Source organism: Pseudorca crassidens, chromosome 20 (genome assembly GCF_039906515.1).
Source record: "Pseudorca crassidens isolate mPseCra1 chromosome 20, mPseCra1.hap1, whole genome shotgun sequence".
Classification (NCBI taxonomy): Eukaryota; Metazoa; Chordata; class Mammalia; order Artiodactyla; family Delphinidae; genus Pseudorca; species Pseudorca crassidens.
In genome coordinates, this window is record NC_090315.1 from 2,214,088 (window position 1) to 2,241,442 (window position 27,355).

Genomic DNA, 27,355 nt, shown 5'->3' on the forward strand with positions numbered 1-27,355 from the left:
TCATTCGTGTCATATTTTAGATTCCACCTATAAGTAATATTATACGGTATTTGTCCTGAAAGAGCTAATTTTAACTGTGTTCTGTTTCTTTTAGAATCTAATCAGATATATGACTATTAGTTTCACATAATGTTTAAGATTTTTAAAAAATGTAACCTGGGACTTCCTTGGTAGTCTAGTGGTTAAGGCTCTGAGCTTCCACTGCCAGGGGCAAGGGTTCCATCCCTGGTCAGGGAAGTTCAACATGCTGCAGCACAGTGCGGCCAAAACAAACAAAAAACATGTTCAACTAAGTTGAATTATCATTCTGACACATTTTTATATCAATAGTAATTATGATCCATGTGGTATCAACTGAAGGATAATTTCCAAGAACCTAACTTAACATTAAGAGATTGGACTCATGCTAATTTCTTAATTATTTAACGATCTTTGGATACTGGAACAATTTCTAAGTAAGTCAGAATACTGAAAGTCTGGCTACAAAGAATAGATTTGGTGTTTTTTTTTTTTTTTCTTTCTTGCCGCACCATGCTGTTTGCAGGATCTTAGTTCCCTGAACAGGGATCAAACCTGGGCCCCCTGCAGTGAAAGCGTGGAGTTCTAACCACTGGACACCAGGGAATTCCCTAGATTTTGTATTTCTACCTTGACTTCATATTTCTACGCATTGTAGGGTAACATAGATTTGGGTCATGTTAATGAGTGTGCTTATTTTTGACACTTTAAAGTGTGTAAGGATGTGTGTGGCTTTAGGGGGTAACATCATGCCTCCCAACGTACCCATCCTCAACAGCCTTTGGGTTGTTGGGTCTTTTGACTTGTGGGGTGTGATGCTATCTCATTGTGGTCAGAAGAGCAATTTAATCTCCAAAGGAAGGGGTGGCAGAATGGGTGAGAGTTGCTGTCCTAGTCGGCAAGGGCTGCCATAACAAAATACCACAGACAATGTGGCTTAAAGAACAGACGTTAATTTTCTCAGTTCTGGCGGCTGGACATTCAAGATCAAAATGTCGACAGCATTGATTCCTTCTGAGGTCTCTCTCCTTGGCTTGCAGATGACCACCCTCTCCCTGTGTCCTCACATGGTCGTCCCTCTGTGCATGTCTGTGTCCCAATCTCCTCTTCTTACATGGCAAGTCCACTGTGGCTGTGGAGTGATGTAGCCAAAAAATGACATTTTATGAAAGAACTATCCAACAACCTACGACTGATGCTTGCCTTCATTACCCACCTAATAAACAAAGACACCCAGGCACAGGATATAATATTTAAGTGTCTTTGTTAAAATAAATGAATACATTTTTGTCTCTTATTTAAAAAACACAGGGCTTCCCTGGTGGCACAGTGGTTAAGAATCCGCCTGCCAATGCAGGGGACACTAGTTCAAGCCCTGGTCTGGGAAGATCCCACATGCCGCAGAGCAACTAAGCCCTTGAGCCACAACTCCTGAGCCTGCGCTCTAGAGCCCATGAGCCACAACTACTGAGCCCACGTGCCACAGCTACTGAAGCCCATGTGCCTAGAGCCCGTGCTTCACAAGAGAAGCCAATGCAATGAGAAGCCTGCGCACTGCAACAAAGAGTAGCTCCTGCTCTCCACAACTAGAGAAAGCCCACACACAGTAACGAAGACCCAACGCAGCCAAATAAATAAATAAATTTATATATATATAAAAAACCAATAACAACAAACCAAATAAACAAGTAAGGTGACATTTATTTTTACTTCATCTCCAGGAAGGTATATTTGTGAAGATAGCATCTTCCACACCTGGGGTGAAGGGCAGGCTGTCCTCAGAGGCCTCACGAGGCCTGGAGACAATGGACTACAACTTCCAGAATGCCTCGCGCCAAGAGGTCGCAGACTGGACCCGCCCACTGCACCGCGAAGCCCCCTGGGAGATGTAGTAGGACGCTCTAGGTGCCCGCGCGTCGCCTGGCGGACAAGGTTAGTGTGATTATGAGTTCCTAGAACGCCCTGAACGCCCAGAACGCTCATCCTCAGGCTCCCCTGACCCTCTGGATGCCCGCCCAATAGTCGCTTCTGTGTGTTACAGTGAGATAAAGTGGTCTCAGTGCGTCCTAGACCTGGCCCGGGAGCCAGGACTTTGATTCCCGAAGGCCCTATTCCCAGCCTAGGCCCGGCCCCGCAAACCCATTGGGCGGTCTCCCCGCGCCGCCACGCCTTCTGGGAAATGTAGTCTGACTCCCTGGACGCCCTGGTCCAGAGTCGGCTGCAGGAATACAACTCCCAGAAGCTCCAGCGCAGCGGCGTCTCAACGTCCCGGGCTCCCCTGTCGCTCTCTCGCGTTGGTCGGTGTGTCGCGCCACAGGGTCTTCTGGTAAATGTAGTCTGACTCTCTGTGCGCTCAGGAACAGGGCTCCGGCAGCGGCGCACATGTGTTGGTCGGCAAGCCGCGCCGCGGGTCTCCTGGTCTTGGTAGTTTCCCCGGAGGGCGCTCTGGGCCGAGGTCTCCGGAGTCCGCGGTCTGGGGACGGAGTAACCGTCAGGAGAGCTGCGGGGTCCGGCCGGCCGGGGCCTGGGGCGGACGGTGTCGGGAGCTGACGGGACCCGAGAACCGTGGCCCTGGCCCCTCCCTGTGTGCAGAGACTCCGGGGTGGGCGTTGCGGGTCGGACCTGACCGCCGTCGAGGTTTGTTACTCGCCTTTCCCAGCTCTGACTCGGTCGAGAGCTCGGAGTCGGAAGAGATGACGGCCACGGGGCTCTTGGCTGCCTGCCTCCCGGTGAGTGGCCTCTCCTCTCCCTCCTGATGGGCTAGGCCTGGACCCCAGGCTAGGGGGCATAACTCCCCGACTTCGGACCCTCAGCCCGTCGTTCTGGCCGAGGAGGGATGAACAGAAGAGGCAGAAAACTGCCTTGTCCTGCAGTCCTTAAGTGTATCAATAAAGCCCTAGAGCCAGTGAAGATCTAGTCACAAAGTCCCCCAGCAAGAAACTTCCTGACCCGAATGGCTTCAGCTACCACCCGTTTAATGAACAAACGATTCTGGTATTTCCATCGTCTGGAATGATTTGTCTAAAAGAGGGAGCATGTCTCTGTTAATTCTTATGAAGCCCACGTAACCTGTGTTCCAAAATTTGTGCACTTCTCTCAGCTCAGGCTCCTCCTTTGAAAGGACAACAAAACAGACTCCAGGAAGTGGCAACTACTTTCTCAGACTGTTTCCAGGGTTAAGTGAATTTCCGTTAGCGAAAGTGCTGACTTAGCATTGCGCTCAGCCTGGAGAACTCTTGGCAAATGTTAACATTATTATCAGCAGTTAATAACATCATCTTTTATGCCTGATATATAAAAAGGAAGAGAAATCGTGAAGGATGACTGTACATTTTGATCTCGTGGAGGATCCTTAGTTTATCAAGAAATGCGTGAGATTCTTAGGGGGTAAACATTTCAGTATTATGGGGGCTCTCCTCTGAAATGGCTGATGGAGGCCCCCAGATCCCCCGGGGAACCTTGAGTATCCCTCCGAAGCCAGAACCTTCTCAGGACATCTCTCTGTACGCCTGAGTCCATCCTCACGTTCTCATGTATGCTGCTCCCAGCCCTTGTGGGAGCTTTGCAGAGATCAGGGTTTTAGCTAAGCAGACACGACGGTGACATTTCAGGGGCAGTTAACCTTCGATGATGTGGCTGTGGACTTCACCCAGGAGGAGTAGGGGCTGCTGGGCCCTGGCCAGAAGACCCTGTACCACAACATGATGCTTGAGACCTTTAGGCACTTGGTCACTGTGGGTGAGGCTGTGCCTTGTGTTGACTTGCATCTGCCTGGGGTCTTGGCAGAGTGGGTGTGACCTGGCTGGGAGTGTGGGGTCAGTGAACCCGAGAATGGTTTCTCTTCTTCCAAGCCCTCAAGGCCTGATCTCTCACTTGGACAGTGTCTTGGATCTCCAAACCAGCTATCGTGGCCCAGCTAGAACTCGGAGTAGAGCCATGGATAATGGACAGAGGACTCTCCCAAGATTCCTGCCCAGGTGAGAAAGGATCTTTACAGTCAATGTTTATATTTTCCTTCATATCTACCCTTTCGTATACTCTTCACTCCCTTTGGTATTTCCATAATTCCTCCTAGGATCATTTTCCTTTTGTCTGAAGAGCTCCCTTTATCATTTCTTTTAGAGTGACAGAATTTCCCCACTTTGTGTTTGCCTGAAAATGTCTTTATTTCATCTTCATTTTGGAAAGATACTTTAAGCAGAGAATTTTAAGTTGGCAGTTCTTTTTTTTTTTTCAGCCCTTTAAAGACACCATGCTATTGTTTTCTGTATTCCATGGTTTCTGTTGAGAAGTCAACTCTCCGTCTTATTATTGTTACTTTGAAGACAGTGGGCCTTTTTGTATGTATTTTTGCTAACAGTGCTTTGTTAAATACACAAATTTTAAGTGTACAATTGAAAAATTTTGACAAACGTGTACCTATATGTAATCATTCAAATTGAGCGTGAGGACATTTACATTACCTCACAAATTTCTTTTGTTACCTTTTCCATTTAAAAAAAAATTATTTATTTATTTATTTATTTTTGGCTGTGTTGGGTCTTTGTTGCTGCACGTGGGCATTCTGTAGTTGCAGTGAGCGGGGGCTACTCTTCGTTGCGATGCGCGGGCTTCTCACTGTGGTGGCTTCTCTTGTTGTGGAGCACAGGCTCTAGGCACGCGGGCTTCAGTAGTTGTGGCACTTGGGCTCAGTAGTTGTGGCTCGCAAGCTCTAGAGCACTGTCTCAGTAGTTGTGGTGTGTGGGCTCAGTAGCTGTGGTGCACGGGCTTAGTTGCTCTGCAGCATGTGGGATCTTCCCGGACCAGGGCTCGAACCCGTGTCCCCTGCGTTGGCAGGCAGATTCTTTTTTTTTTTTTTTTTTTTTGCGGTACGTGGGCCTCGTTGGGGCCTCTCCCCTTGCGGAGCACAGGCTACGGACGCGCAGGCTCAGCGGCCATGCATGTGTTAATGAATTGTGGCTTTGTCATGGCACTTGAGGAGGGTGACTGGCGGTGTGTGCATGCTTCATGGCCTTATTCAATTAAGCGCTCTATTCTTAATTTACTACTAAATCCTCCTTTAGTTTTTAGGTTTCATAAAAACTTTCGTGTGGGTAAAGGGTGTTATTGGTGTAGAAAATGTAGCCTATTTCTTCCCACCCCATAGGTTACACCTTGACCTAACGTTCTTAGGTGTTATAATTGTGCTTACTTTTGCTCCTTTTTAGGGATTGCTGAAGATGGAGGCATATAGACTGGAGTAGCAAGGGTTGGTGAGGTTTATCGGGGTTTATCGATTATAGAACAGGCTCCTCTAGAGAGGTGTGAAGCACCAGCAAGTCCTTTGAGTTTTAAGCTGTTGCCAGTAGTACTCTGGCGAATAGTCTAGTTCTTATGATTATTTGGGTTTAGGGCTAAGAATAGCGGGGTATCTAATCCCAGTTTGGGTCTTAGCTATCGTGTGATCAGAATATGTTAAAGTCACTTTAGTAGTTGATTTTTATTTTAATTATGGTTTTTTACAGCTTAATTAAGGTTTAACTTTATATTGTATGGTTCTTTAACACGCTTTACGCCGTAGTTCTATTAATTTGGGTCAATCATATGACCGCGGTGGCTGGCACGAAATTTACCAAACCAGATTAATATGGCTTAGTCAAACTTCCATTTATGGCTTAATTTTTATCCCTGCTGTCTCCCATGGGGGTGTGGTTAAGCAAGGTGTTGTGAGCTGCTGGTGTAGCATGCTTGATACCTGCTCCTTTTAATCTTAGTGATTTAGAGGGTATTCTCACCGGAGTGCGGATACTTGCATGTGTAATTCTATGAAAAACTAATAGAAAGGCTGGGCCCAAACCGTTATGTTTATGGGGCTAGTGAGCCCATCTAGACATTTTCAGTGTCTTGCTTTAGGAAATATTTGAGCTACATTAACTTGTTGCACATAGCTGGTGTTTGTATGGTTGTATTATGTGGCTTATGTCAGACTTAGTATTAAATTTTTGATAAGATGGCTGGCGAATCTAGGGGGATGTCTGTCTATATGGGTGGTGAATATCTAAGTAGCTCATTGGTATGATAGGGAGGGGGTTGAGGTTGATTTATTGTGATGGATAAATATTTTAAGCCGGGGTGGGGAATAGTAAAGTGCTATGTCCTGTGACCATTAAGTGATTGTACAACACAGGTTGCTCTTGCCAATTAATAAATACATCCAGGTCCAGCTACAATTTGCTTGACTGTGTTAAGACCTTTTAAGGTCATAGCTGAGTCTAAGCACTTCGCACCCCCCCCAAAACAGAAAATACCAAATATATGAAATCGCAGTTATATGTGAGCATGGGCTGATTAGTCATTAACCCATCGAGATGTCTTACTTAAGGGGAAAGAGTGGGCGATTTTAGGTGAGATGGCCCTGAAGTAAGAACCAGGTGTCGGATAAAGTTCAGTAGAAACCCCCACAAGTTATGGGCCCGGCGCGAGAAGAGGGACGCCTGCCGAGCGGGTTGATGGTTTCACGCAGCCTGGTGATTAAGCTCGTGGTCTAATGGATGGGATTCCAAGCATGTTGATTTAAATTGATTTAACTTAATGTACTATGTTCGATCAATAATATGTATTATGTAATATCAATGATTACATTACATACTAATATTCCCCATATTAGTTGTGTTTGGTTATACAACGGCTATAGCCGCTGAACAATATCCTGAGGTTTGGGTTTCTAATAAGGTTTTATTGGGGGCGTTTCTTTTAGGGTTAACAGTAGAGTTTTTACTGGTGTTTTGTATTTTGAAGGATGAGGATGTGGAAATTGTGTTTAAGTTTAATGGGTTGGGGGATTAGGTTATTTCTGATACTGGTGACTCTAGGTGTCTTAGTGAGGAGGCTGTGGGGATTGTGGATTATATAGTTGTGGTACTTGGTTGGTGATTGTTACTGGTTGGTCATTATTTATTGGTGTTGTGCTTATTATGGAGATTACTCGGGGTAATTAAATAAGAGTATACTAAGGGTGACGGTGATGAGAAATGATAGAAAGTATAGTTTAATAAGGTCTTTTTGGTTTGAGATTAGTGTGGAGGATTTTAGTTGAATGAAGGCTATAGTCTTTGGTAAGATAGTTTCTAGTCAGATTAAGTCTAGGAGGGAGGTTGCTAATTTTTGGCTCATTAATAGGTTTAGATGGGGAGGTAGGCCGTGTATGATGGTAGGGAAATATCCTAGGAGAGTAGACAATTTAAAGGAGTTTGAGTATAAGTATATTTTGAGTTTTGTGCGTTAAGGTTGGTTTCGAATGCTAGTACAAAACCCTAGCTGTTACTACGAGGGCAGTTAGTTTTAAGTGCAAAGGTGTGGTTATTAGGGGGATGGTTGTTGGGGGAATGTTGTTGGAGATGATGAATCCAGCAAAGATACTTCCGGTTAGTAGGTGTTTGATAGAATTAACTAGGAGGGGATTGTTTTCATTGATAGGAGCTGAGGTAGAGTAGCGGGTTGTCCCAGTAGTGTGAAGAAGATGATGCGAGTGCTATAGATGGCTGTGAGGGAGGTAGCGATTAGAGTTATTAATAGGGCTCAGGCGTTGGTATAAGACGTGGTGGTGGTTTCGATGATTAGGTCTTTAGAGTAAAAACCAGTGAGAAAAGGCATTCCTGTCAGTGCCAGGCACCCAGTGATAAGGGCTGTTGCAATGAAGGGCAGGGTTTTGAATAGGCCTCCTATTTTTCGAATGTCTTGCTCGTTGTTTAGGTTGTGGATAATGGATCCAGAGCACATGAATAGTATGGCTTTAAAAAAAGCATGTGTGCAAATATGTAAGAATGCTCGATGGGGTTGGTTGATACCGATTGTTACCATCATCAGACCTAATTGGCTTGAGGTAGAGAAAGCGATAATTTTTTTTAATGTCGTTTTGGGTGAGAGTGCATATAGCTGTGAGTAGGGTGGTAAGAGCTCCTAGGCATAATGTTATTGTTTGAATGAGTTTGTTGTTTTCTGTTAAAGGGTAAAATCGGATAAGTAGGAAAATTCCTGCTATGGCCATTGTGCTTGAGTGGAGTAGGGCTGATACTGGGGTAGGACCATCTATTGCTGAAGGGAGTCAAGGGTGAAGTCCAAATTGGGCTGATTTTCCGGCTGCGGCTAGTACGAGTCCTGTGAGGGGGAGGTTTAGAGAATTTAGGTCGAGTATAAAAATTTGTCGTAGGTCTCATGCCTTTGAGTTGGACAGAAATCATGCTGTTGATATAATGAATCCGATATCTCTGATGTGGTTATGTAAGATTGCTTGGAGAGCAGCTGTGTTTGCGTCTGTTCTTCCATATCATCACACGATGAGTAGGAAAGATATGATTCCTACCCCCTCTCACCCAATAAAAAGTTGGAAGAGGTTGTTGGCTGTAACAAGGATTAGTATAGTAATGAGGAAGAAGAGTAGGTATTTGAAGAATTGGTTGACATAAGGATCTGAATGTATGTATCATATTGAGAACTCTGTGATGCATCATGTGATAGACAATGCCACTGGTACAAACATAATTGAGAAATAATCTATTTGAAGCTGAGTGTCAATTTAAGGGTTTGGACAGTGATTCAGTGTCAGTTTGAAGTGATTATTTCTTGGCCTGTATGAAGGAATATTATTGTTGGGATTAGACGGGTAATGAAAGCACATGAGACGGTATTATTTTACATACGATGGGTATTTATCACTTTTGTAGGAGTTTGTACTAGTTATCATGATTGGAATAATTAGTACTAGTAATGTGATTAGGGCAAAAGAAGAGAACAGGTTTATTACTTTTATTTGGAGTTGCACCAGTTTTTTGGTTCCTAAGACCAATGGATAACTACCATCCTTTAAAAGTTTGAAAAAGCCATACTATTAGTCATGGGGGCATGAATTAGCAGTTCTTGCAGTACTTTCTCGGTAAATAAGAAGTTTTAGTCTTCTGTTGCTAGATTCACAATCTAGTGTTTTTTTAAACTATATTTACAGTATAGGGGGCCCAAGATGATTTTAGGATTTAGTGACAGGAGTAGAAGTGGCAGGATATGGAGAGCTATAAGGGCGTTTTCTCGTGTGAAGGAGGGTGTAATATTACTGATGTCATGTGTACATTTGCCGCGTTGTGTTGTGATTAGTATATACATAGAGTATAGGGTTGTAATTACAATATTGGTTCCTATTAGGATAATAGTGAGGTTTGATCATGAGAAAGTTGATATAACTACGAACAGTTCTCCAATTAGATTAATAGTAGGGGGTAGGGCCAGGTTTGTTAGGCTTGCTAGTAATCATCAAGTGATTATTAGTGGGAGGATAATTTGTAGGCCTCGGGCTAGGATTATAGTTCGGCTAGGATTCGTTCATAATTTGAGTTTGCTAGGCAAAATAATAGAGACGATGTGAGGCTGTGGGCAATTATTAGGGCGGTAGCCCCTATGTAGCTTCAAGGGGCTTGAATGAGGATAGCTGCAATAACAAGTGCCATGTGGCTGACTGAGGAGTAGGCGATGAGTGATTTTAGGTCTGTTTGACATAGACAAATAGAACTGGTTATGATTATTCCCCATAAGGAAAGCATAAGGAAAGGGTATGCTCTGAAGTCTGCTAGGGGGTTGAGTATTGATGTGATCCGTGGTATGCCATAGCCCCTGAGTTTTAGTAGTATGGCTGCAAGGACTATAGAGCCTTCGATAGGCGCTTCTACATGTGATTTGGGTAGTCAAAGGTGGAGGCCGTAGAGGGGTATTTTTACTATAAAGGCTATCATGCAGGCCAGTCATATAAAGACGTTGGATCAGGAGTTGAATAGTGGTTGAGCTCAATACTGAAGTACTAGGAAATTTAGAGAGCCTATGATGTTTTGTATATATGTTAGTGCCACTAGTAATGGGAGTGACCCAACTAGTGTGTAGAATAAAAAATAGAGTCCAGTGTTAAGTTGCTCTGTTTGGTTACATCAACAGGTAATGATAATGAGGGTAGGAACTAGTGTGGCTTCAAATATAATGGAAAATAGTTCTGTGGCGGTGAATGTTGTGATTAGGAATGATTGGTATTAGTAACATGATTAGTATTGTGATGTATAGCTTTTTTTGGATTAGTGGCTCTTTGAGTAGGTAAGATTGGCTGGCTATTAGTATTAGGGGAAGGAGTCATATTGTTAGGATTAGTAATGGTGGGGAGAGGGAGTCAGAGAAGAATGTTAATGAGATGTTGAGGCTATTGTCGTTGAATTGGTTAAGAAGAAGTAGGCTTGTGAGACTAATTAGTAGACTGCGGGTTGTGGAGTTAATTCAGATTATACTACTCCCCCCCCCCCCCCCCCGTACGCGGGCCTCTCCCTGTTGTAGCCTCTTCCATTGCGGAGCACAGGCTCCGGACGCGCAGGCTCAGTGGCCATGGCTCACGGGCCCAGCCGCTCCATGGCATGTGGGATCTTCCCGGACCGGGGCACGAACTCGTGTCCCCTGCATCGGCAGGCGGACTCTCAACCACTGCGCCACCAGGGAAGCCCTATACTACATTTTGATAGCCAAGTTAGGGGTATTAGTATGATTGTGGGGCTGATAAATTTTAGCATTGGAGAAGATTGAGGTTTTGTATGTAATCGGTTCCATATTTGTTTGATACCATTACCGATAAGGCTAATATGAGGGCTGCTTCGCAGGCCGCGAATACCAGTAAGGTGATTGGTATTATGCTGGCTGAGGTGAAATGTGAGTTTAAGGTTGTCAGGGCTGCTGGGATAAATAGTGACAGTACCATGCTCTCTGGGCATAGTAGTGAGAATATTAGGTGGGACAGATATATTAGTGACCCTATGAGGGACATAGTGAAAGCTATGATAATATTTATATGTACTAAGGACACTTGGTAATTATGAGTTTAACCATAATCTAATGAGTCGAAATCACTTGTTTTATTTTCAACTAAATACCGTATTCAGCTCGCTCCAATCACCTTTGAGTTCATTCAGAGGCCAGGCTAACTGCTAATAATGAGATTAAAAGTAGGGCTATGGTAAGTATTGTTTTTAGGTTGTCTAGGTCGAAAAGGAGGAAGGTGATCGCTACTAGGAAAAATTTTATGGAAAAGGGTAGGCGGGCGGATCCTATAGGGTCAAATCTGCATTCCTAGGGGCTTGTTTTTTCTGTGTGTTTAGTTGAGGAAGTCAGAAGGCGATAAGTACGAGTAATGAGGCTAGTATTGTGTTTGTTAATAGGGTCAGTATTAGGTTTATTGTTCTTTATTGGGGTGTACCGAAACTAACTGATTGGAAGTCAGTTGTACTAATTAATGCTAAAAGGACTATGAGCCTCATCAATAGACAGATACATAAAGAGTCACACAACGTCTACAGAACGTCAGTATCGATCAGCAGCTTCGAAGCCGCAGTGGTGGTTGGATGTGAAGTGGAATTTTAATTGGCATAGGAAACAAACAATAAGGAAAGTAGACCCAATAATTACATGTAGTCCGTTGAATCCTGTGGCTATGAAGAAAGTTGATCTGTAGACTCCATCTGAGATCGTAAATGGGGCTTCGTAATACTCTGATGCTTGTAGGAGTGTAAAATAAACACCGAGGGCGATTGTAATAAGAAGGGCTTGAAGTATGTGCTTACGATTTCCTTCTATAAGGCTGTGATGGGCTCAGGTAATGGATACGCCAGAGGCCAATAGCACAGAAGTGTTGAGGAGTGGTACTTCTAGGGGGTTTAAGGGGTGAATGCATAAGGGGTAGCCAGCACCTGCCTAATTCAGGGGTAGGGGCGGGGCTTGAGTGGTAGAAGGCTCAAAAAAAGCTGGTAAAAAATAGGACTTCTGATACGATAAATAAGATTATTCCGTCTCACAGTCCCTTTTGGACGGTTGATGTGTGGTGGCCTTGGAAAGTGCTTTCTCGAATGACGTCTCGTCATCATTGATATATTGTTAGAATATTAGTTAGTAGGCCCAGTATTAGTAGAACTATTGAGTTGAAGTGGAATCATGTTATGAGAAGTGCTGAAAGAGCTCCTGTGAGAGGTCAAGGACTAGGATTTACTATGTGACACGTGTGGGTTTGGTGGGTCACTATGTGTTGCTATGCAGGTATAAGCTTACTAAGAGGGTGAATACATAGGCTTGAATTATAGCAACAGCGAATTTGAGGATGGGGAGTGGGGCAAGAATGATAAATGTAATGAGAGCCGTGAATGTGCTGGTGCTTATTAGCACTAGGGTTGTCTCTTCGATTAGATGTATTAGTAAGTGGCCTGCTGTAATATTGGCTGTTAGTCATACAGCCAGTGCTACTGGTTGGATGAATAATAGGCTGATAGTTTTGATAATTTCTAGCATAGGGATAAGGAGGGTGGGTGTGCCTGGTGATAAGAAGTGGGCTAGGGATGCTTGTGTTTTATTAAGGAAACCTGTAATGATGGCACTGGCTCATAGCGGGATGGCCATTCCCACATTCATTGAGAGCTGTGTGGTGGGGGTAAATTAGTGGGGTAATAGTCCAAGGAGATTGGTTGAGCCAATAACTAGAATGAGTGGTATTAGTATTAGTGATCAGATTTGTCCTTTATGATTATGGATACCTATTATTTGTTTTGATGTGAGTTGAATTAGTCATTGTTGAAGGGAAATTATGCAATTATTAATTAGTCCTTTTGATGTTGGAAATAAAATACTTGGGAATATAATGATTAGAACGACTACAGGGAGGCCTATTATTGGGGTTACGAAAGGGGCAAATAGATTTTCGTTCATACTGTTTCTCAAGGGGCAGGTTGTTTTTGCACTCTAGTGAGTGCTGATTTTGGCTTGGGGTAGTAGATGTGTTTTGAGATTTTTAGTTGAAATATAATAAATAATATTAGAAATATAGATGAAATAGTAGTAAATCATGTTGATGTATCTAGTTGTGTCATGCTGTCAAGGAGAACTTTAGCTTTCAGTCTTTAATTTAAAAGGTTAACAATAATCTAGCTTCTTAATGAGTTTATAGCATAGACGTGGATCATTTTTCAAAGTATTTTAGGGGCACTAGCTCAAGGACAGTTGGCATGAAGCTATGGTTTGACCCACAGATCTCTGAACACTGTCCGTAATACAAGCCTGGTCGTGTTGATATTAGGGTTGTTTGGTTTAGGTGCCCTGGGATTGCGTCTGTCTTTAGGCCTAAGGAGGGTACCGCATGAGTGTAATACGTCTTCGAAGGAGATTAGTATTTGGATTGTTATCTCTATAGGTAAAACTACTCAGTTATCTACTTCTAGCAGTCGTAGCTCTCCTGGTTTTAGGTCTAGTGTTGGGATTATATAGGAATCAAAATTTAGGTCTTCGTGGTCTGTATATTCATAGCTTCAGTATCATTGGTGGCCTATAGGTTTTACAGTAAGAGATGGATTGTTGATTTCATCTATTATATAAAGGATTCGTAATGATGGCAAGGCAATTAAGATTAAGATAATAGCCGGTAGGATAGTCCAGATAGCTTCTACTTCTTGTGCATCTGTTGTGCTAGTATGTGTTAGCTTAGTTGTAAGTATTATATAGATGTATTATATAGAATATAATATAAGTATTATACTTATAAGTAATATAAGTATTATATAGAATACTTATAAGTAATATAAGTATTACTTATAAGTAATATAAGTATTATACTTATAAGTAATATAAGTATTACTTATAAGTATTCTATATAATACTTATAAGTAATATAAGTATTATATAGAATACTTACTTAGTTGTAAGTATTATAGCGTAATAATATAGAGAACTAAGGAGCTAATTAGGAAAAACAGTTATCAGTGTGTGGTCTTGAAAATGTAGCAGTTCTTCTATCATGCGTGATGTTACATCTTGAAAACCTAGTTGGAAGGGATATGCCATAGAGTATACAAGATTTTCACTTGTGACTTAACTTCGACAAAGTTATGTAAAATTTTACTAATACCTCGTTCATGAAGAAAGACATAGCGGCTATGATGTTGGCCTGAAACCAATAAAAGAGGGTTCGATTCCTTCCTTTCTTGGCTACTTTAGATTAACGTAAGTTGGCTATTCAAATGTATGGTATGGTGGAGGACATCCATTTAACCACTCTAATTTGTAAGCTCTACTGTTAATACTTCTCCTTTGGATGTGAATACTTCTCAGATAATGAAGACTATCAGTATGACCGCTGTTAATGAGATGAATAAGCCTATTGATGAAATAGTATTTCATGTTGTATAGGCGTCTGGATAGTCGGAGTACCATCGAGGCATGCCAGATAAGCCTAGTAAACGTTGTGGGAAGAAGGTTATGTTGACACCCACGAATATGATCACGAAGTGAATTTTTGCTCATGTTGAGTGTATATCCTGAGAGTAGTGGAAATCAGTGTACAAATCCTCCTACGATAGCAGAAACAGCTCCCATTGAGAGCACATAGTGAAAGTGTGTGACTACATAGTAGGTATCATGAAGGACAATGTCTAATGATGAATTATCTAGGACAGTACCTGTTAGTCCGCCGACTGTGAAAAGGAAGATGAAACCTAAGGCTCACCTCATGTCCGGGCACCATTTAATATTGCCTCCATGGAGTGTTGCCAGTCAGCTAAATACTTTTACCCCTGTAGGAATAGCAGTAATTATAGTGGCTGATGTAAAGTATGCTCGCGAATCAACGTCTATACCTACTGTGAATATTTGATGGGCCCATATGATAAACCCTAAGAACCCGATTGATATTATAGCTCATACCATACACATATATCCGAGAGGCTCTTTTTTACCTGAGTAATAGGTTACAATGTGTGAGATCATTCCAAATCCAGGTGGGATTAAAATGTATACTTCAGGGTGTCCAAAGAATCAAAACAGATGTTGATATAAGGTTGGGTCTCCTCTTCCCGCAGGATTGAAGAAAGTTGTGTTCAGGTTTCAATCAGTTAATAGCATGGTGATTCTGGCTGCTAGGACAGGTAAGGATAGTAGAAGCAATACTGCTGTGATTAGTACTGAGCATATGAATAGTGGTGTTTGGTACTGGGTTATAGCGGATGGTTTTATGTTGATGATAGTAGTGATAAAATTAATAGCCCCGGGCTTCCCTGGTGGCGCAGTGGTTGAGAGTCCGCCTGCCGATGCAGGGGACACGGGTTCGTGCCCCAGTCCGGGAAGATCCCACATGCCGTGGAGTGGCTGGGCCCGTGGGCCATGGCCACTGGGCCTGCGTGTCTGGAGCCTGTGCTCCGCAACGGGAGAGGCTGCAGCGGTGAGAGGCCCGCGTACTGCAAAAAACAAACAAAAAAAATTAACAGCCCCAAGAGTTGAGAATACACCAGCTAAATGTAGAGAAAAAATAGTAAGGTCAACTGAAGCTCCTGCGTATGCTAAGTTTCCAGCTAAGGGTGGATATACAATTCAACCTGTACCCGCACCGGCTTCAACTATTAATGATGCTAGTAACAATAGGAAAGAAGGAGGGAGTAATCAGAAACTCATATTGTTTATACGGGGAAAAGCCATATGGTCGCCCCAATAATTAGGGGTACTAGCCAGTTTCCAAACCCGCCAATTATAATGGGTATAACTGTAAAGAAAATTATTACAAATGCGTGGGCCGTTACTACCACGTTGTAAATTTGGTCATCTCCGAACAGTGTTTTGGGTTGGCCTAGTTCAGTGCGAATTAATAAGCTTAGGCCAGTGCCCACCATTCCGGATCAAGAGTCAAATAGTAAGTATAAAGTACCAATGTCTTTGTGGTTGGTTGAGAATAATCAGCAATTTATGAATATAGGTAAAATGGCTGAGCAGGCATTAGACTGTAAATCTAAAGACAGAGGTTAAGTCCTCTTTTTGCTAAGTCCCGTGGTGAATTGATCATTTTGAATTGCAAATTAAAGGAAGCAGCTTCAACCCTGCCGGGATTTCTCCCACCTTTTTTTCCTCGTGGCTGGAGAAGTAGATTGAAGCCAGTTGATTAGGGTATTTAGCTGTTAACTAAAAGTTCATGGGAGATGTATCCCTCCCATCTAGTGAGGATTTAGCTTAATTAAAGTGTTTGATTTGCATTCAATTGATGTAAGATACAGTCTTACAATCCTTATTAGGCAGGAATTAAGTAAATTGTACTTGCTTAGGGCTTTGAAGGCTCCTGGTCTGGTTTAACCTAAATTCCTACTCTAGGATTGACAGTATTGGTGTGAGAGGTAGAAGTATTGTGGATACTGCGATTATGGTTGGTAAAAGGATTATTTGTTTTGTAGAGTTAAATTGTCATTTTATCTTCATGTTGTTTGTAGAGGGGAATAAGGTCAGTGCTGTGGAGTACGTGAGTTGTATGTAGAAGTACAGGTTGAGCAGTGCTGTGGTAGTTATGAGTGTGGGTAGGATAATAGTATTGTTTTTTGTTATTTCTTGAATAATCATTCATTTAGGCATGAATCCTGATAGTGGTGGGAGTCCTCCTATTGAGAGTAGGAGGGCAGTACATCAAAATGCTTATATTTTATATAAAGTTCTCCAAAGATAGTCCAGGTAAGCACGTACAAAGCGAGCAGCAAGTCACTATGACCCCTACAGAGTTGGGAAAGAATGCTGTTCTTTTTTTTTCTTTGCCGCGCTGCGCGACATGTGAGACCCTAGTTCCCCAACCAGAGATCGAACCTGCGCCTCCTGCATTTGAAGTGTGGAGTCTTAACCACTGGACCGCCAGGGAAGTCCCAAGAATGCTGTTCTTTTAAGAAGTTACGTTTCTAGAGTCAGAAGAAAGGGAAAAAAATTGATCTTTACCGTCAAGCAGGCACTCCCATCTTTGAGGAGCTCTGGTTAATGTGTAATGCAGATTCACGCTGCACATTAGGGAGGGAGGGAGAAGGCCCAAACAAACACAGATAATTTTACGTTTAATTTTTTCTTGTCCTGCCTTAAAATATAAATTTTATTTCATCACTGTGAACTTGCTAAAATCACTTACATGTTCTAGAAATTTGTTAGTTTCCTTGGATTTCTTACACAATCATGTCATATACAAAAAAAAAAATTGCTTTACTTCTTCCTTTCCAGCCTTTATGTTTTCCTTATTTAATGTTAACTGTACTGACTAGGATCTCTAGTACTTAACAGTGAGACATGCTGTCCTTAAGAGTACAGTCCAGTAAAGTTTTAGAACTGTATATTTATGTAACCCATACTCTAATCCACACATAGAATATTTTCATCTCCCGATATATTTCCTTTATGTCCCTCTCCAGTTAGTACCCCCAGAGGTGACAGCCATTGTTATATGATATCTGTCGCTTTAGATTATCCAGTACAATCTTGAATAAAAGTGAGAATGGACATACTTGCCTTGCTCATGATACCAAGAAATAGCACTCAATATTTCACCATTAAATGTGATCTGATGCCCTTTATTTGATTAAGGGCAATCTGATTGAGGACACTCTATTCCTAGTTTGCTGAGTTTTTATCATGAGTGGGCATTATATTTTATCAAATACTCTACATGCATGTATTGTCATGATGGTATTTTTTTTACCTTTGTTCTGTTGGTTTCCCCACTTGACTATTTTGTTCCTTTTTCTTGGTTTAATTTGCTTTCCTTTTCCCTGGCTTCTTGAGGTAGAAGCTTAGGTCATTAATTTTTTTTTAAGATTGATTTATTATTTATCTATTTTATCTATTTTTGGCTGCATAGGGTCTTAGTTGTGGCACGCGGGATCTTTGTTGAGGCAGGCGGGATCTTTCCTTGTGGCCCGGGCTCTTCGTTGTGGTACTTGGGCTTCTCTCTAGTTGTGGCGTGAGGGTTTTCTCTTCTCTAGTTGTGGCGCACATGTTCCAGGGCTCTGTAGTTGGCGGCATGTGGGCTCTAGTTGAGACGCGTGAGCTCAGTAGTTGGGGCATGTGGGCTTAGCAGCCTTGTGGCATGTGGGATCTTAGTTCCCTGACTGAGGATCGAACCCGTGTCCCCTGCATTGCAAGGCGGATTCTTTACCACTGGACCCAGGAAGTCTCTGGGTCATTAATTTTAATCCTTCCTTTCTGATGCTTGCATTTATAGCTACACATTTTCCCTTAAGCCTATTTTAACTGCATCCTGCACATTTTCATATGTTATATTTTCATTAGCGGTCAGTTCTTTGAATATATGAAACCGATTTCTTCTTTGATTTGTAAAATACACTGTTTAATTTCTAAATATGAGGAGATTTTTATTATTGATGGCCAGATTAATTCCATTGTGGTCAAATAATATATTCTGTATGTATCCAGTCCTTTTAAATTTATTGAGAAATGTCTTTATGAGACAGCATATGATCTATTTTAGTGAATGTGTATTCTGCTCTTGTTAGGCATAGTGCGTGATAAATGTCAATTAAGTCGAGTTGCTTAGTTGTGTTGCACACTTTATTCTCATGGATTTTCTTGTTTGCTTGTCCTGTCAGCTACTGACAGAAGAGTGTTAAAATCTCCAACCATTACTGGATTTCTTTATTTTTTTAAATCAATTCTTTTTTCTTTTTCTAGTTTTATTGAGATATAATTGACATGTAAAATTGTGTTACATTAAGCTGTACAACATTATGACTTGATATATGTATGTATTTTGAAATACTTACCACAATAAGTTTAGTTAAAAATCTATCACCACATAGCTATAATTTTTTATTTCTTGTGATGAAAACTTAAAGTTTTTATGAAGCTAGCATAACTTTATTTTTTTATTGAAGTATAGTTAACTTACAATGTTATATTAGTTTCAGGTGTACAAAATAGTGATTCAGTATTATAGATTATATTCCATTTAAAATTATTACAAAACAATGACTATTTCCCTGTGCTGTGCAATATATCCTGTTGCTTATCTATTTTATACATAGTAGTTTGTATCTCTGAATATTTTTTATCAATTTTTGCTTCATGTATTTTGAAGCTATGTTACTGGGCTTAATGACATGGCAGATTGTTCGGTCTTCCTATTGAACATACACTTTTTTAAAAAAAATATTTATTTATTTGGCTGCGCCGGGTCTTAGTTGCCGCACACAGGATCTTCAGTGCCACATGCGAAGATTGCATGTGGGATCTAGTTCCCTGACCAGGGATCGAACCCAGACCCCCTGCATTGGGAGCGCAGAGCCTTAGCCACTGGACCACTAGGGAAGTCCCACATGTCTTTTTCTTTATTTTTACTTTCAACTCACCTGTTGAAATGTTAAAGTGAGTCTCTTGTAAACAGCATTTAATTGGGTTTTGTTTGTAATCCATTTTGGCAGTCTTATTTCTTAATTTGTTCAGTAAATTTGTATTTATTATATACTGATATGTTTGGGTTTATGTCTGCCACCTTGTTATTCTGTTTGTCTCGTCTGGTCTTTGTACCTTTGTTTTTCCATTCTGCCTTCTTTTGGATTAATTGGGTATTTATTCCATTTCATCTCCTTTTATTTCTTCTTAGCTTTATGTCTTTGTAATATTGTATAATCTTATGTTTTATTTGCTCTAAGGTTAACAATACAAATTTTATTTTATAATAATCTACCTGGAATTAATATTATGCCACTCAATGTAAGAACTTATATATTAGTATAATTGCAGTTTTCCCTGTTGTCGTATATATCACTTTTTACATATTATATAAGTCCATTATGCATTTTTTTTTCTTTTTTTTTGCGGTACGCGGGCCTCTCACTGTTGTGGCCTCTCCCGTTGCGGAGCACAGGCTCTGGACGCGCAGGCTCAGCGGCCATGGCTCACGGGTGCAGCCACTCCGCGGCATATGGGATCTTCCCGGACCGGGGCACGAACCCGTGTCCCCTGCATCGGCAGGAGGACTCTCAACCACTGTGCCACCAGGGAAGACCTATGCATTGTTGTTATTCTTGCTTTGTACGGTCACCAGCATTTTAAAGAAATTTAAAAGTAATTTTGTACAATATTTTTTTCCTAGTTAATTAGTTTTGGGGTTGCTCTTCATTCCTTTCTGCAGACCCAGGCTTCTGTCTTTGATGGTTTCCTTTCAGGCTAAAAAACTTACTGTACCTGGAGGAGACTTCAGATGAGTCTGTCATCATTCTAAAGTCTTGGCTGCTTCTTCTGTCATTCCAGCCTGGATGAGGCTCCCACATGTGTCTCACTTCTCTCTGGGAGGGAGTTGCAGTTCATGAACTGTTTTTAAGGGAGCAGAGAGCATCTACAGGAAACAAATTAATGAGATTAGAACTGATGGTTCAGTTCCTGTGTCTCTGGGTTTGGTGCTTTAAAGTTTAAACCCACACTGCCTGTGACCTTTCACTTTTTTGATTCTGTTTTGGTAAGTGTTTAATACGGGCTCAACAAAAAAGTTACATTAAAAAAATGGAAATTAAGTGGGGAGGGAGTAAAATGGAAATCTGGTTTTCATGTATAGTTTTCCCCCAGAGACTGTCATTTAGAATGACTTTACTGGCTGTATTTATCATACATTGAAGTGTGTAATGACATGCTAAAAAATATGATGTCAAACGTCAGAATCATAAGATTTTCTCTGCAGGTTGTTGCCCTTGAACAGTAAACATCTATTAGGGTAAGGACTACATTATCACCATATCTGGCTTCTTTATTCTCAGTTCAGATTACTTAACTCAGTAAATATTTGTTATATATCAGGTTATATATCTAACAGATGTAACATGCCAGATTTCAGTGCTTTGCAAATACCACCATCCAAGTTACTTCTATTATTATGATCTTTCTTGTACTGATTCGGTTCTAGCTTTCTTACTTAACATCACGTATCAGTAATTTCTCCCCAAGATCAGACTGCCGTTACCCTGGTTGAGATTGAGGCAGACATTTACAATAATTGACACTTTGCTTATTTATACAGATGATGAGTCTCAGTCATTATTTGTTAATTTTACTAGATTAACTCTCAGAGGGTAACCTTATGCTAGAGTTTTGAGGTTGCTTTACTATCACCATAGAGTATTAGCAACAGAAATTACCTGTAGATAAAAAATTAACATCGATGATAATTGATTTAACAAACAGAAGAATAGTTTTTGAAAGATAATAATAAAATTTAAATGCTAATGTTATAAATATCAGACCTTAGGGATAGAACATTTGCCAGGAAATAAATGCACATACCTATACTCCTGCTGTTATGAAGGATAATGGTGGAAGGAGAGAGGCTTCTAGTTAGACATGAATCTTCTAAAACCCAGGTTATGCAGGCAGTTGAAAGAAGCCATTACTAGTAAGGAATATTGGCTGAATGCAGTAGTGAAAAGATAGAGTTAAAAGACAACATCAGCTCGTGGCTTTTCCTCCATTTTGTTAAACGATGTTCAGTTTCAGGTACCTGCTTTGTTATTGAGTTTCATCATCAGTATTATGTTAGTTACCTTTCAGTTTTATTGTTATATCATTTCTTATGACTGTAGAGTGATAGGGAATAAACTACTCTATGTAAAAACAACAACAAAACATGCTGTAGTATTTCTTGTGATATGCTCAGATGATGAAAAATTCTCTCCACTTTGTGTGTGTGTGTGTGTGTGTGTGTGTGTGTATGCGCATGCGTGCCTAAAAATGTCTTTATTAAGCCTTCATTTTGGAAGGATTTTTTTCTTGGATATAAAATTTTAGGTTTTTTCTTTCAGCTTTAAACGTAAGGTAGATAGCTAGTGGGAAGCAGCCGCATAGCACAGTGAGATCAGCTCGGTGCTTTGTGATCACCTGGAGGGGTGGGATCTGGAGGGTGGGAGGGAGGGAGATGCAAGAGGGAAGAGATATGGGAACATATGTATATATATAACTGATTCATTTTGTTGTAAAGCAGAAACTAACACACCATTGTAAAGCAATTATACTCCAATAAAGATGTGGGAAAAAAAAAAAAGATGTTTGTCTTGGGGCTTCCCTGGTGGCGCAGTGGTTGAGAGTCTGCCTGCCGATGCAGGGGACACGGGTTTGTGCCCTGGTCCGGGAAGATCCCACATGTCACGGAGCGGCTAGGCTCGTGAGCCATGGCCACTGAGCCTGAGCGTCCGGAGCCTGTGCTCCACAACGGGAGAGGCCACAACAGTGAGAGGCCCTCGTACCGCAAAAAAAAAAAAAAAAAAAAAAAAAAAATGTTTGTCTTTTGTTTCCTTGTTTCCATTGTTTCTTGTGGGAAGTCAGCTGTTTTCCTTCTTGTTGTTCCATGAATATAATCTGTTGTTTTCTTCTGATTACTTTTAAGATTTTTACTTTTTATTTGGTTTTCAACAGATTGTGACGTTTTTAGGTGAGGTCTTCTTTGAAATGATTCTGTTTGGAGTTTGCTGAGCTTGTAGGATCTATAGGATGGTGCCTTTAATCAATCTAGGAAAACTCTCCCACATCTCTTCAAATATGCCTTCTGCTGCTTTCTGTCTCTCTGCTTTAACATTACACGTTACACGTTAATCCTGTGTCAGATGCTCTGTTTTTACATTCTTTTCACTTCCTTTGTATCATCATAAAGTTTCCACCTACTGCCTTAATTCACAATCCTTTCTTCTACTGTGTCCAGACTGCAGTTAAGTGCATTCATGGTTTACGTCAGATATTATACTTTTATTTAGTTGTAGAATTTTTTTTGGTTCTTTTCTTCTTTTTTTTCCATGAAATTATTTCTCATGTTTATAATAATTTTAAAATCTTTTCCTGCTACTTCTGATGTTTGGGATATCTGTTTTTGTTGACTTTTTTTTTCTTGATTATGTGTCACATTTTCCTGATTCTTACATTTCCTGATTCTAGTCAGTTTTTTGTGTACTGGACACTGTGGATGATACCTTGTAGGGACTATAGATTGTTATCTTCTACTAAAGAGTGTGAATTTTGTTTTGGTAGGTGGTTAAATAATTACAAATCACCCTAATCCTGATGAGGCTTGGTTTAGGATTGATTAAGGTAGAGTTACTTTGATTTTGCTTAATCCTTGGGTGTAGCCCTAATTCTTGGGCATGGTCTTTCCTTCTGGGATGTAGCTTTCTAGTGTTTCAGCTGAATGCCTTGGGTGCTTACTGATGTTCTTTTGCCCAAGGTGGGTCAGAACTCTAATGCCTCCCAACACTGTGTAACTCCTGAAACCTCTGCTCAGAAACCTAGCAGCTGTTCTTTGCCAGGTCTTTGAGAGCCTTTTCCGATACATTTGCAGTTAGGGTCCAGCTAAGGACTCATGGAGAAACCCACTGCAGGTTTCTGGGTCCCCTCCTTTGCTCTGCTTGACTTTGCAAAGCCCTCCTCACAGACAATTCCATAGCCTCCTCCCTGTGGACAGGAATGTAAGGCCTCCCCGCCTGGCAGGAGCACAATTGTCTACCCTCTGTCCACCTCACAGACATGTACCAGGCACCCACAGAGCTACCAGTGCTGTGCTGGTATCTGGGGAAGAGCAGACAATAAAGGACCAAACGAACAAGGTGATGTTAAATAGCGCTAACCAGTGCTGAGCAGCAGATAAAACAGGACAGTGAGCTGGAAAATGAGGAGTAACCCATATAGGAGGGGAGGTCAGAGAGGGTCTCTTAGAGGAGGTTACCTGGGAGTTGTGACCTGAATGATGAGAAGAAAGGGAAGGGTTGCTGTCACCTGAGACCTTGGAATCAAAACAGACAGGCCTCAAACAGACAGGAATTGTGTGTTAATGGGGGAAATGGTCACTTACAGGGAGAACTAAAGAAACCCAGCAGAAAATGGAACAAGGAGAGCTGTGGTAGTTTGACCCTGGTTCTGAGTGCTCGGGAGGATCAAGAGGTATCCTCTTGACATTGTGAAACTTGTTTGTTAGGAAGGTTAATATGATGTCAGTTACAGGAGGAATGGACCTAACTAGGGAGATGGATCAGAATTTGGAGATATCTAAGGATTAAAGAGGGGTGGCTGTTCAGAATATTTTATGTTTGGGATGTCTGCTTATTCCATGATGTTTCCCCTAATATGTCTTCTCCCCCTGTTTTGCTGATGACTTTTTTAGCTGATCAGTCTTCCTGTGGATTCCTCTTGTTCTGTGTGTACATTTTGTGGCTTCTCTTCTCAAAGTTCCATCTGTTCCCTTAGTTGATATTTAAAAACATCTACTTGTATTGTGCACATCTTGTTGCTTTTATCTCATCATTCTCACTCTAGGAGTTTTTTTTCCCAAGCACCTGTTTTTCATTTCCTTTCAGCATGGAAGCAGACCTAAAAGCCAAGAGTCACCACCAACAGAGGCCATTTCTGGTGACAGATTACCCAGCAGCATGAACCTGGAAAGATACACAATGGGTGATTCCTGGTGTTCTACCATAGCAGATGACTGGAAATCTGAGGATGAATCCGGAAAGCAGAAGATGTACAGTGTTAGTGTGGGGCCAGTGGAATATGAACAAGGGTAACTAGTGACCCCGGATGGGGATTGGGAAAATGCTGAAGTTGTGGGGAAATGCAGCTTCTATTCCGACTTTGTTTCTTCACAGAGATTTCTTATCAAAGAACATTTTAATAAACTGACTCAGGAGTTCACAGTTTACAGCATAATTTTGTTTTTCAGAATCATCAGGAAATCTTGGTAGAAAAGAAATCTTGTAAAGGCAATCCATGTGGAAAAGTCCTGGAAAAATTTTGTAAGTTGAATGAGCATGGTAAATATACCAACCAGAGCATATGCTTTTCTACACATGAGATAATTAATACTGGAGAAAAATGTTATGGATATAAGGAAAGTGGGGATTATTTTGCCCATAGGTCACACCTCTCTCAGTTCATGAGAACTCATGGTAGGGAGAAGGCCTATGAATGTAATGAATGTGGGAAAGCCTTTAAGAAGCTTTCATCTCTTTCTCACCATCTAAGAAATCTCAGTAGAGAAAAAGCCTATGAATGTAATGAATGTGGGAAATCTTTCTGGCAGAGTGTTCACCTCATTTTGCACCAGAGAATTCACACTTTTGAGAAACCTTATAAATGTAATAAATGTGGAAAATCTTTTAGCCAAAATTCTCACCTTAATGTACATCAGAGAACTCATACTAGAGAGAATCCCTATAAATGTGATGAATGTAGAAAATCCTTCAGTGGACGGTGTAATCTTAATGTGCACAAGAGAACACATACTGGAGAGAAACCCTACAAATGTAATGAATGTGGGAAAACTTACAGTTTTCATTTATCCTTCACTCAACATAAGAGGACACACACTGGAGAGAAACCATATGAATGTCATCAGTGTAGGAAAGTTTTCAATCAAGGTTCTAACTTTATTGGGCACCAAAGAACTCATACCAGGGGGAGGAAATTACACATTTCATTTTAATTCACAAAAGCTATACAAGTATATGTAGATTTTGTCTTTTTTAACCATTTCCAGAGAAGGGCTGAGACTGGGTGGTATTTGATACCTGGGTAAATTGCCAATGAAAAATAATTAGTAAAATCAAAACTCCCTTCAATAATACTAGCTAATACAATCAACCAGTGTGGGAAAGGCCGTTGCTGAGAAGTCAGAATAGGTTGATGATATTTGACTCAAAGACTGAATGTACTATTTCAAAGAGCCAGAGTGCTATGATTTACTTCTTTGTTCTCCAGTGCTAGAAAGTTAGGGTACTTCTAATTTGTTTCAGGAAGTCACCATAAACTGTTATTATGAACACTGTGTAGAAATACGGAAAGCACCTGTAATGTGTACTGAGAAGTGCAGAATTGTTGTGGCTGTGTTATCCTATGTGTGCATCTGGACAAGGGCTTAGAAGAAAACAGAAATGAACATAGCTAATTTAATAAGAGTCTGGGAATACTGGGCCTTTTTATGTTTCTCTAAAAATCGGGACAGTTTTACAACAAATAAAAATACAAGGAGGAGGGGCTTCCCTGGTGGCGCAGTGGTTGAGAGTCCGCCTGCCGATGCAGGGGACACACGTTTGTGCCCTGGTCTGGGAGGATCCCGCATGCCGCGGAGCGGCTGGGCTCGTGAGCCATGGCCGCTGAGCCTGCGCATCCGGAGCCTGTGCTCCGCAGCGGGAGAGGCCCGCGTACCGCAAAAAAAAAAAAATACAAGGAGGAGAAAGAAGCTCAAATGTCAGTCTGAATCATTAGAAATGGGTGCACTAAAGTAGCAAAAACAAGAAGAAATGGAAATAAATTTAGTGCTAAACACAAGAAATTAGAAAAAAAATATTTCTAATCAAGGCAGAAATAAGGATGTAATAGTGATAAAAGGAGAAAATACATAGTAAAAGATGATTCTGAGAAAAACAAACTATAAATTCCAAACTAACACGATCAAGAAAAATAACACACAGATTTGCACCATTGGAAATGAAAAGGGAAATAAACATAGAGAAAATTATATCATAAGATTTGTACATTTTTGTGTTAACACCTGAAAAACTTAGACGAAAAAGATAGTTTTCTAGAAAAACATAATATTGACTGAAGAAGACACAGAAAACCTAATAGACGAAACATTTCAGAATAAATTGAAAAAGTTCTCAGGAAATTACTCCACAAAATTTCAAGCCCAAGCTATTTTACCACTGAATTATTTCCACCTTCAAGAAATAGAAAATTCTTTAATATACAACTATTCCAGAACATATAGAGAGTTGAATGCTACCTCTTTTGTGATACCAGTCTGTCAAAGCTCAAAGAAAGAAAAAGGCCAATATCTCTCAGGAATATTAATGCAAAAGTTCCAGATCAGACATTACAGCGAGTACACCTGGATTTAGGAACAATCACTCCAGTAAACGGGTACTTTGTATTAGGAAATATACGACTACCATGCTCCATTTTAATCAAGCAGTGGGGAAAAACAAGTCATCTCAATGATTAATGAAAAAGAAGCTGATAAAACTTAATATTTATTATTTCGGGGGAGAAAAAAACCCTGGTAACGGAAAAAGTATTTTTGTTTGTTTGTTTTTGCGGTACGCGGGCCTCTCACTGTTGTGGCCTCTCCCCGTTGCGGAGCACAGGCTCCGGACACGCAGGCTCAGTGGCCATGGCTCACGGGCCCAGCTGCTCCGCGGCATGTGGGATCTTCCCGGACCGGGGCACGAACCCGTGTCCCCTGCATCGGCAGGCGGACTCCCAACCACTGCGCCACCAGGGAAGCCCGGAAAAAGTATTTTTATAATATGATGATATCAGGCTTAATGGTGGCACTAGAGCTGAGGTTGGCAAACTAGGGCCCACAGGCCAAATCTGGCCCATGTGTTTTTGTAAGTAAAGTTTTGTTGGAACATAGCATGTACCCACTCATTTCCATGTTGTCGGTAGCTGCTTTATGAGGTAGAGTAGCTGTGAAAGAGGTCGCATGGCCTGAAAAGCCAAAATGCCAGAAAAGGTTTGCCAATTCCTGATC

The 27,355-nt window shown here is 41.2% G+C and overlaps 1 protein-coding gene across 1 annotated transcript in view; it reads left to right on the forward strand.

The window, feature by feature from the left end:
• The first annotated feature begins 1,967 nt into the window (after positions 1 to 1,967).
• The window catches only part of ZNF606 (zinc finger protein 606), a 52,780-nt gene continuing 27,392 nt past the window's right edge, over positions 1,968 to 27,355 (forward strand). The window contains 2 exon segments of the mRNA XM_067721113.1: positions 1,968 to 3,995; positions 24,180 to 24,614. The gene's annotated coding sequence lies outside the window, so the exon portion shown is untranslated.